The 11,913-nt window shown below is 43.8% G+C and overlaps 1 protein-coding gene across 2 annotated transcripts in view; it reads right to left on the bottom strand.

Annotated features, from left to right (window-relative positions):
* LOC106570076 (RNA-binding motif, single-stranded-interacting protein 3) overlaps window positions 1–11,913 on the bottom strand; it is a 357,318-nt gene that overhangs the window by 87,647 nt on the left and 257,758 nt on the right. The gene's annotated exons all lie outside the window — the stretch shown is intronic.

Genomic DNA, 11,913 nt, shown 5'->3' with positions numbered 1-11,913 from the left:
TGACAGCATATGTCCAGTAATCTATGCATGCCAGCGCGTGTGTGTGTGTGTGTGTGTGTGTGTGTGTGTGTGTGTGTGTGTGTGTGTGTGTGTGTGTGTGTGTGTGTGTGTGTGTGTGTGTGTGTGTGTGTGTGTGTGTGTGTGTGTGCCAGGGAATGTAGGATAGGATAGGAAAAAACTTTAATGTTCCAGAGGTGGAAAATGTATTTAGACACTATACATTACACATTCAACATAATACATACAGTGCCTGCAGAAGGTATTGACACACCTTTTTCTACATTTTGTTGTGCTACAGCCTGAATTTACAATGTATTAAATTGAGATTTTGTATCACTGATCTATACACAATAACCCATAATGTCAAAGTGGAATTTTGTTCTTAGAACCTTAAAGAAATGAATGAAAAATGTAAAGCTGAAATGTCTTGTGTCAATAAAGTATTCAACCTCTTTGTTATGGCAAGCCTAAATAAGCTCAGGAGTAAAAATGTGCTTAACAAATCGCATAATAAGTTACATGGACTCATTCAGTGTTCAATAATAGTGGTTTAGGTTTAACAAGGTTTAACATGATTTTTGAATGACTACCCCATCTCTTTACCCCAACTCATCACTGAGTACGACTTCATATTTTCAAGCATGGTGGTGGCTGCATCATGTTATGGGTATGCTTGTCATCGACATGGACTAGGGAGATTTTTTGGATAAAAACAAACGGAATACAGCTATAAGCACAGGCATAATCCTACAGGAAAACCTGGATCAGTCTTTTTCCATCAGACACTGGTAGATGGATTAACCTTTCAGCAGGACAATAACCTAAAACACAAGGCCAAATCTACACGGGAGTTGCTTACCAAGACAACATTAAATGTTCCTGAGTGGCCTTGTTACAGTTTTAACTTAACCTTTTACTGCAGTGGACTAAATCAGGGTCACACAGAGTGATTCTTGATAGTCTTAAACAAATCTACTTTGAAACAAAAGTATACATCTCATAGGGTTACAAAAAGAAGACACCTCTACTATGTCAGCTATAGAGTTGAAATGTAATCAATTTAGAGTTTGCATCCCAATATTACACTTGATATACAGTTGAAGTCGGAAGTTTACATACACTTAGGTTGGAGTCACTAAAACTAGTTTTTCAACCACTCCACAAACTTCTTGCTAACAAACTATAGATTTGGCAAGTCGGTTAGGACATCTACTTTGTGCATGACACAAGTCATTTTTCCAACAATTGTTTACAGACAGATTATTTCACTTATAATCCACTGTATCACAATTCCAGTGGGTCAGAAGTTTACATACACTAAGTTGACTGTGCCTTTAAACAGCTTAGAAAATTCCAGAAAATGATGTCATGGCTTTAGAAGCTTCTGATAGGCTAGTTGACATAATTTGAGTCAATTGGAGGTGTACCTGTGAATGTATTTCAAGGCCTACCTTCAAACTCTGTGCCTCTTTGCTTGGCAACATGGGAAAATCAAAAGAAATCAGCCAAGACCTCAGAAGAAAAATTGTAGACCTCCACAAGTCTGGTTCATCCTTGGGAGCAATTTCCAAATGCCTGAAGGTACCACGTTCATCTGCACAAACTATAGTACGCAAGTATAAACACCATGGGACCATGCAGTCATCATAACGCTCAGGAAGGAGATGCGTTCTGTCTTCTAGAGATGAACGTACTTTGGTGTGAAAACTGCAAATCAATCCCAGAACAACAGCAAAGGACTTTGTGAAGATGCTGGAGAAAACAGGTACAAAAGTATCTATATCCACAGTAAAACGAGTCCTATATCGACATAACCTGAAAGGCCGCTCAGCAAGGAAGAAGACACCACTTCAAAACCTCCATAAAAAAGCCAGACTACGGTTTGCAACTGCACATGGGGACAAAGATCGTACTTTTTGGAGAAATGTCCTATGGTCTGATGAAACAAAAATAGAACTGTTTGGCCATAATGACATCGTTATGTTTGGAGTAAAAAGGGGGAGGCTTGCAAACTGAAGAACACCATCCCAACTGTGAAGCACAGGGGGGCAGCATCATGTTGTGGGGGTGCTTTGCTGCAGGAGGGACTGGTGCACTTCACAAAATAGATGGCATCATGAGAGAGGAAAATTATGTGGATATAGAAGCAACATCTCAAGACATCAGTCAGGAAGTTAAAGCTTGGTTACAAATGGGTCTTCCAAATGGACAATGACCCCAAGCATACTTCCAAAGTTGTGGCAAAATGGCTTAAGGACAACAAAGTCAAGGTATTGGAGTGGCCATCAGAAAGCCCTGACCTCAATCCTATAGAAAATGTGTGGGCAGAATTGAAAAAGCGTGTGCAAGCAAGGAGGTCTACAAACCTGACTCAGTTACACCAGCTCTGTCAGGAAGAATGGGCCAAAATTCACTCAACTTACTGTGGGAAGCTTGTAGAAGGCTATCCGAAACGTTTGACCCAAGTTAAACAATTTAAAGGCATTGATACCAAATACTAATTGAGTGTATGTAAACTTCTGACCCACTGGGTATGTGTTGAAAGAAATAAAAGCTGAAATAAATCAATCAATCTCTCTACTATTATTCTGACATTTCACATTCTTAAAATAAAGTGGTGATCCTAACTGACCTAAGACAGGGAATGTTTACTCGGATTAAATGTCAGGAATTGTGAAAAACTGAGTTTAAATGTATTTGGCTAAGGTGTATGTAAACTTCCGACTTCAACAGAAGACTGAAATATAACAAAACTGTTTGACATAGAAACACCAGCTTTTCAAAGTAAAAAAAAAAAAAAATGTATTTTCATAATAGTAATGAAAAATATGAATAACATTCCACCCATGAGGCCAAAGAGGGCACGTTTGGTCACTGACTGCAGGAAAGGGCTACATCAGCTTGAAAATGGCTGTCTCGCAATCATCAACAATCAACTTGACAGCGCTTAAGGAATTTGAAAAACAGTAATGGGCATATATTGGACAATCCAGGTGTGTAAAGCTCTTAGAGACTTATCCAAAAAGACTCGCATCTGTAATCGCTGCCAAAGTTGCTTCTACAAAGTATTGACAAAGGCGTGTGAATACTTACAGTGTGTAAATTAGATATTTCACTTTGTCATTATCGGGTATTGTGTGTAATGCATTTTGAATTCAGGCTGTAACACAAAAAAAAGGGTATGAATACTTTGTGCATGTACACATGTATGCGTGCGTGTATGTATGTGTACACCAGTGAGTGTGTATGTGTTCACTAACTTGTGGTCTGTAGCGCCTGAGGGTTCTAGCTAGCGGGGGCACAGCTGGCGGGGCAGCGCCAGGGAGAGAGGGTGGCAGCAGGCCAGCAGCGTCTCTCCAATATGGCCAGTCTGGACAACAACCAGCACATCTCATCACACCCTTTAGCCCGCCGTACTCAGGGCCACACTGGAGTACAAGCAGCCATGGCAAGGCTTACATTTTAACAGCAGCATCTTCTATTCTCCTGAATGGGAGCAAGCTGTGCTGTGGTACAGCTAGCAGGCAAACAGGTTAGCTAGCAGCCCTGAGGGCTAACACCTAGACATGATACTTCACTTTACCAGCAGCCTCTTCCCATTACCTTAATGGGAGCAGGCTGTGTTGTGCTGCTAGCAGGCTAACAAGCTAGCACAGGCTAACAACCCTGAGGGCTAACACCTATACATTTACATTTTAGTAATTTAGCAGACACTCCTACCCAGAACAACCCACAGGAGCAAGTAGGGTTAAGTGCCTTGCTCATGGGCACATTGGCATATTGTTTTACCTAGTCTGCTTGGGTTTTTGAACCAGCTACCTTTCGGTTACTGGCCCAACGCTCTTAACAGTTAGGCTACCTGCCGCCCAATACATGATACTTCACTTTAGCCACAGAGAGGAATGACAAAACCCGACTCAGACATCAACAGACATGACCGTTTCAAAATGGCCTCTTTCAGATGTAGAGGGAACAAACTGTGACTGATGAGGATCGTAAAAATGTCCGGTGCAGATGTTTAGCCACTCCTCAGTGCTTCTTCCCTGTCCCTTTTTTGCTTAGTCCCTCTCTCTTTTAGCTTCTTCCCTCTCTCTTTTAGCTTCTTCCCTCTCTCTTTTAGCTTCTTCCCTCTCTCTTTTAGCTTCTTCCCTCTCTCTTTTAGCTTCTTCCCTCTCTCTTTTAGCTTCTTCCCTCTCTCTTTTAGCTTCTTCCCTCTCTCTTTTTGCTTCCTCCCTCTCTCTTTTAGCTTCTTCCCTCTCTCTTTTAGCTTCTTCCCTCTCTCTTTTAGCTTCTTCCCTCTCTCTTTTTGCTTCTTCCCTCTCTCTTTTTGCTTCCTCCCTCTTTTTTTGTTATCGATAGAGAGCAGAGGAAGTATCTCGGATGTTTTGTTCCATCCGACTGTCGGTCCTTTCTCTGATTAAGTGTCTTATCGAACAGGACATGTAGGATCTGATTAAAGCCCATCATGGACAAAACCCATGCTGGAAAAACAGGAAAACATTGGTCTTCTAACCAGGAACTCAATTTGCTAAAGTATGTTTTACATTGTTTCCAGTAAATTCATGAGTTATTGGGGGGTTCAACTTAATGTAGGTAGTACAAAATGGGCTTCCAACTCTTAATTAAAAGCGATTTCTATACCATTCTATTCCATAACAGTCCATTGATTTCCAGAAGGCCAGTATTCCGAATTATGTCAGATATGCTAAATTCAACATTAAGGCAGACACTGATTCACATAGTTAGACAATGCACATACTCAGCTGTCGGACCGTAAATGAAACAGTAATTGAGGCGACTGTGTGTGTCATAGTGTGTGTACCAGTGTATGTCTGCATATGCAAGGGTATGAGTATGAGCGGGTGTGTGTGTGTTTGTATGTCTAAGTGTGTGTGTGTGTGTCCGTGTGAGAGAGAGAGAGAGAGAGTCGTTGCTTGCTGGGGCCTTGGCGGAGCATCCTCTTGCCATTGAGCTGTGCTATAGAAGGTTAATGGAACCCCTGCAGGCTGTGAGGGCTCTTTGATGGGGATGACGGATGGCACGCCACACCTGAGCCAACAGCCTCTCTCATATTAAGGGCTGCTCTGTTTACCTCAGCGTAATTTCAATGAATATTACCTCATTATAGGGGAAGAAGGGTGAACAAGAAAGAGGGAGGGGAGAGAGAGAGAGAGAGAGAGAGGATGAGCTCTGATATGACATGGAGGGAGATATGACACATAAAAGAAAGCCCTTGTTGCCTTCGCAGAGTACTTAAGGATAAGGCCATTAACAGTGCTCACGATCTGCCTCCAGGCCATCCAGGTTGTATTCATTGAAATGATAAAAGCGAGAAGAGACAGACAGATGTGCGTCTTGACTGGGGGCACTGTATTTGACACTACACCGGTGCTCTGATTGCCCTCCCTCTCCTCCCCTCCCTTTCCTTCCTCTTCAGAGTGAAAGAGAGGATTAGAGCATGCTGGGTAATTGGCTCTACAGCCTCTCTGGTTCGTTTTCAGAGCGCCGGCAGTTTCTTGTCTTCAAGGGGGTAAGGGAGCTCAAGGCGATTCGATGACCCCCAGCCACAGGAGGGCGCCAAAACGATGGCTGGTAGCTGGGGGAGGGGGCAATTAAAGACAAAGACTATAGTGTTTCAACTTTTTTTTTGTCTGGGGAGGGCTATTAGTAACGAAACAGTTCTGTTTGTGTGGATATGTGTCTAGTTTTCTCAAATGTATGGCCAGAGGGAAAGATACAGTAGAATGTGTTGTAAGTGCTCATTGTGGAACCCCAGGTCTGTGGTACCTGTTTAAAAGCTCCACCAACCGGGTGGGGAATGGGAATGATATAGAGAGGGAGACAGGCAAAGGGGGAGACGGGAGAGAAGGAGAGGGCGTGTGAGAAAGCGGACGAATACATCCCACTCAGTTCAAAAGCAGCCCCGGGTTTAATTTGTCAGGAGTCAGAAGGAACCAGAGAGAAAAATGCGGCGGTACAAAAAGCTGTCAGTCAGACAGGCTCTCTGATGAGCCCCTCTTCTGCTCCCAGCGATAGACCCCCCACCCGAATGTTGGGATCAAGCCACCTGCCTTTGAAGGTTCTGTTGTCAAGCACGTCCAAGCCGCCACTCTCCCTCTGTCTGCCCGCTCCACTGTCCCCACTCTCGACAGCCACATAGAGGGGACGGTATGGGGGTGAAGGGGGGACGAGGGATACAGAGCTACATGTGTTAAGCGTGTGTGTGAGGGGATTTAGGTCCTTAAGAGGGCGTGAGAGTACAGCTACCACCCCCCCCCCCTCCCGCAAACACACACATTAGCACTCATGCATCAATGCACGCACATGCACTCACATCCACGGAGAGAGCGAGAGAGAGAGAGAGAGAGCACGCAATGTCCCTATGCTCCACACTAGGCTAACAAAATCCACATTCCAAATTCATGCAAAGAGATGAGACGTAGAAGATTTGTGCTGTCCCCAAGTCGGCCATTTCCTTTCAATTACTGCACGTTAAAAACAAACAGATCCTAAACTGCCTGCCTGATATTAAGTCATAACTGTAAGACTATAACACAGCAATAGCGAGGCAATAGCAAATGTGTTCCACACGGCCACAGAAGTATGGTTCTTTCTTTCCTTTCTGCCCATGATCTGACATACAACGCAATTGATCCATTAACTGCTCGTGCCATTACGTCAACGAAATGTCATGTAATTACATTTGGATGCAGTCTGTTACTGACCATTCACCAGAGTAAAAAGCGCCACCTTTTCGTTCACCTCAGTGACAGTTTGTTTCATTCTGCTACAGCCACCCAGGACAAATCCACTTCTCCGCTCTGCCACAGAACCTATCCTGAAATTAGCATACGTTGCTACGGAACTGAGTCGAATGCATCACATTAATTCCCGACCTAGCGTTCTTTCATTCCCTGCGACAATCTATGTCAACGACAGCTGAGGGGGTACGACCACCCCCGCCGAGGCACCAAGGTGTTTAGTTGCGTGTACCTTAACACTTATTCACGCTCTTTAATTACATGAACCCACCCGGTACCACCACAACACTGTCCTCCTCCACATGCATATGAATATGGTTTATTGCCACTTATGGAAAATAGGTAGCTGGTACTATTATATATTCTAATCTGCTGAAGATGTTAGATGCCTTTGAGGGAACAAGAGGTGGTGATACATTATTAAGGGTTTCCGCACACTGTCAGCCAGTCAGGAAGCATGGGCTTTGTTTAAGGCTAAGAGGCATAATCCAGGCGGGAGGTGGGCTGGGTTGGCATCCTGGGTTGGGTGGTAAATTATTCATCGGGCAGAGATAGTTTGGGGTGGCAAACAGGGTGTTGGAATGTGCCACGGCGTGTCATGCGGTTGTGCTGCATGTACGTAAGAAAAAGCAAACATACACCAGAATCAATAGATAATTTATTCTGGTATTGCACCTGTGTAGCTTGTTTCTGGTCACAGGTTCGGGAATGGTTAAAAAAATCACAACATCCAAAATTAACCTCACAAATAGCAGTGTTGGGCAATTTGGAAAGCCATAGTCAGTCAATAAATAATATAATAATACTCGTAGGAAAGGTTTTCATCTTTAGCTCACAATCTGTGGATACTATACGATTAGAAAGGTAAAAAAAAGATGTAAAACATCACAGCCAATTGAAAAATATATGGCACATGGAAACCAAACGAAGGTGGTCTATGGTGATAGGTGGGATGGGCTGAGAGTGGCTGAGGAGTGGGATTAAAGAGCTTATGTTTGGTAATGTATTATTGCTATGTGACTGCTTTATATAAAAGTACCATGTAAAATGTGTATGCAAAATGTGTATGTAAAATGTGTATGCAAAATGTGTATGCAAAATGTGCATGCAAAATGTGCATGCAAAATGTGCATGCAAAATGTGTATGCAAAATGTATGTATATGTAGTAGAAAAGCTGTATCATTAGCAATCTATGTTTAAGAATATTAGTTCACATCAACATACATTTAAACATATCTCAATCAATACATGAACCTTTAAATTAGCAGCATGACAACTATATTATCCAGATGAAGGGAACCTACAGACTTGCTACCTCTCTCTCCCTCCCTCATGTTCTCCTTTACACAGGCATGTACGTGGGAGAAGATCACACCTTTTCCCAGCAAAACAGACATAACACCTCTAAATCACGGCAGCCGTCAGTGCCAAGCCTCATACATTTTTATGAAGGGTTCATGTGAATTTAAATGGGTCGATATGTGCTTCACCCGCGCTTAATCACGGCCACTGATTAGATTTTGTATCTCCCTCGGTGAGCTAATATTCCAGAGATTAAAATTTCATGTGGAGCTCATATCAAAAATCCATTATTAACATGGAAGAAGATGGGCGCAGGGTCCTGGATGGTCTCACCCCTCTTCCTTAAGCACAGACACACAGGCTAGGACTTAAACAGGCAGACAAAATACATTTTTTGATCAAATCCCAGGTTGGTCTCATTAAGTCCTATAATGTCCACAATCAGGATGTTTCCTCATCTCCCAAGATTGAATAACATCACTAATCTCTCCCCCATTGACATAATGTGTTTACAGTATTTCCCCCCATGACGGTGCTGCTACAACAGCTCATTGTGTTCTCGGTAAATGCATTTCTCCTTCTCAGGTCTAATGCATCAATTATGATATCATTTTGGGAGATTGAAGTCCTGTTCGTTGACATCATTTGGCAGGCGGTCATTCGTTTAGACTCGTTTAGGGCGTGTTGCTAGTTGGTGTTTGATTTCTGTGTTGACCAGGAGGGGACCTCTCCTACGACAAGCCGTCAGGAGCCATGACTGTAAATTATTGATGATTCACTCAGAGAGGGCACCGGTCTCGGCCTAGATAACCTAGCCAGCTCGGATTCTCATTCTCACTTTCTACCTCCATCTCACCATCCCTTCTATTCAGCTCAGAAAGCCTCATGTTCAACAAAGGAGCAGAGATTGTGGTGGTATATATTTTCCTACATTGACTGTATGATCCAGGCATTCCAGTTCATGGTAATCAAAATGTGTTGATACTGTATAGAATGGGGTCTTCATATTTAAGCGTAGAAATATCTATTGATATAAATGTCTATTTTATCTCACAGATCAGGGAAGATTGAGATGCTCTGTAGTCATTTGATACTCAAGGCAACAAAACCCTTCCTGTTTCATGAGCTGAAATAAAAGATCCCAGAGACGTTCCATATGCACAAAAAGCGTATTTCTCTCAAATGTTGTGCACCAATTTGTTTACATCCCTGTTAGTGAACATTTCTCCTTCAAGACAATCCATCCACCTGACAGGTGTGGCATATCAAGATGCTGATTAAACAGCATGATCATTACACAGGTGCACCTTGTGCTGGGGACAATAAAATGGCACTTTAAAATGTGTAGTTTTGTCACACAACACAATGCCACAGATGTCTCAAGTTTTGAGGGAGTGTGCAATTGGCATGCTGACTGCAGGAATGTCCACCAGAGCTGTTGCCAGAGAATTTGATGTTAATTTCTCTACCATAAGAACGTAGTTTTAGAGAATTTGGCAGTATGTCCAACCGGCCTCACAACCACAGACCACGTGTATGGCATTGTGTGGAGCGGTTCGCTGATGTCAACATTGTGAACAGAGTGCCCCATGGTGGCGGTGAAGTTATGTTATGGACAGACATAAGCTACAGACAACGAACACAACTGCATTTTGGGGCTGTTCTGGGACACTGTAAAGTCCTTGGAGAATAAGAGCACCTCCTCCCAGCTGCCCACTGCACTGAGGATAGGAAACTCTGTCACCACTGATAAATCCACTATAATTGAGAATTTCAATAAGCATTTTACTCCGGCTGGCCATGCTTTCCACCTGGCTACCCCTACCCCGGTCAACAGCACTGCACCCCCCACAGCTACTCGCCCAAGCCTTCCCCATTTCTCCTTCTCCCAAATCCAGTCAGCTGATGTTCTGAAAGAGCTGCAAAATCTGGACCCCTACAAATCAGCCGGGCTAGACAATCTGGACCCTTTCTTTCTAAAATTATCTGCTGAAATTGTTGCAACCCCTATTACTAGCCTGTTCAACCTCTCTTTCGTGTCATCTGAGATTCCCAAAGATTGGAAAGCAGCTGCGGTCATCCCCCTCTTCAAAGCGGGGGACACTCTTGACCCAAACTGCAACAGACCTATATCTATCCTACCCTGCCTCTCTAAAGTCTTCGAAAGCCAAGTCACCAAATAGATTACCGACCATTTTGAATCCCACCGCACCTTCTCCGCTATGCAATCTGGTTTCAGAGCTGGTCATGGGTGCACCTCAGCCACGCTCAAGGTCCTAAACAATATCTTAACCGCCATCGATAAGAAACAATACTGTGCAGCCGTATTCATTGACCTGGCCAAGGCTTTCAACTCTGTCAATCACCACATCTTCATCGGCAGACTCAACAGCCTTGGTTTCTCAAATGATTACCTCGCCTGGTTCACCAACTACTTCTCTGATAGAGTTCAGTGTGTCAAATCGGAGGGCCTGTTGTCCGGGCCTCTGGCAGTCTCTATGGGGGTGCCACAGGGTTCAATTCTTGGGCCGACTCTTTTCTCTGTATACATCAATGATGTCACTCATGCTGCTGGTGAGTCTTTGATCCACCTCTACGCAGACGACACCATTCTGTATACTTCTGGCCCTTCTTTGGACACAGTGTTAACTACCCTCCAGACGAGCTTCAATGCCATACAACTCTCCTTCCGTGGCCTCCAACTGCTCTTAAATACAAGTAAAACTAAATGCATGCTCTTTACCCGATCGCTGCCTGCACCTGCCCGCCCGTCCAGCATCACTACTCTTGACGGTTCTTACTTAGAATATGTGGACAACTACAAATACCTAGGTGTCTGGTTAGACTGTAAACTCTCCTTCCAGACTCACATCAAACATCTCCAATCCAAAGTTAAATCTAGAATTGACTTCCTATTTCGCAACAAAGCATCTTTCACTCATGCTGCCAAACATACCCTCGTAAAACTGACCATCCTACCGATCCTCGACTTCGGCGATGTCATTTACAAAATAGCCTCCAATACCCTACTCAATAAATTGGATGCAGTCTATCACAGTGCCATCCGTTTTGTCACCAAAGCCCCATATACTACCCACCACTGCGACCTGTACGCTCTCGTTGGCTGGCCCTCGCTTCATACTCGTCGCCAATCCCACTGGCTCCAGGTCATCTACAAGACCCTGCTAGGTAAAGTTCCCCCTTATCTCAGCTCGCTGGTCACCATAGCAGCACCCACCTCTAGCACGCGCTCCAGCAGGTATACCTCTCTGGTCACCCCCAAAGCCAATTCCTCCTTCGGCCGCCTCTCCTTCCAGTTCTCTGCTGCCAATGACTGGAACGAACTACAAAAATCTCTAAAACTGGAAACACTTATCTCCCTCACTAGCTTTAACCTCTTCCTGTGTGCCCGTTACTAAAAATACATATTGGTAGCAGAAGTACCCCTTGTGTGTATGTTTAGTGTGCATGCATATGCATGTGTGTGAGTTATTGACTTAAGTTTGCCTTCCGCCCTTCAGAAAACAGTAAGGATCACTGACCCGTAGAGTCTTGGGGTCCACAATCTTAACATAGCCATGTGCTGGCAGACCGGCCAGCAGAGGGGTCTTTCAGACAAACGCTTTGAAGTCACTAATGTCCGCTGATGCGGATCATTTGACTCATCCACAATGGAGATGGCATGCATGGTGACTTTATGAGCCTCGGACCCACTTTTAAGACATATAACTTTTAAAATAAAGAAATACAGCCGGTATGATGCATTTTGCATCAAAATCTTGAAAACTTGTTTACTAACATGTAAAACATTTTGGTACTATATATGACCAACCGGCTTGATTCGGTCCT

This window comes from Salmo salar, chromosome 14 (assembly GCF_965601325.2).
Source record: "Salmo salar chromosome 14, fSalSal1, whole genome shotgun sequence".
Taxonomy (NCBI): Eukaryota; Metazoa; Chordata; class Actinopteri; order Salmoniformes; family Salmonidae; genus Salmo; species Salmo salar.
This window is presented reverse-complemented; position numbering and strand designations above follow the sequence as displayed.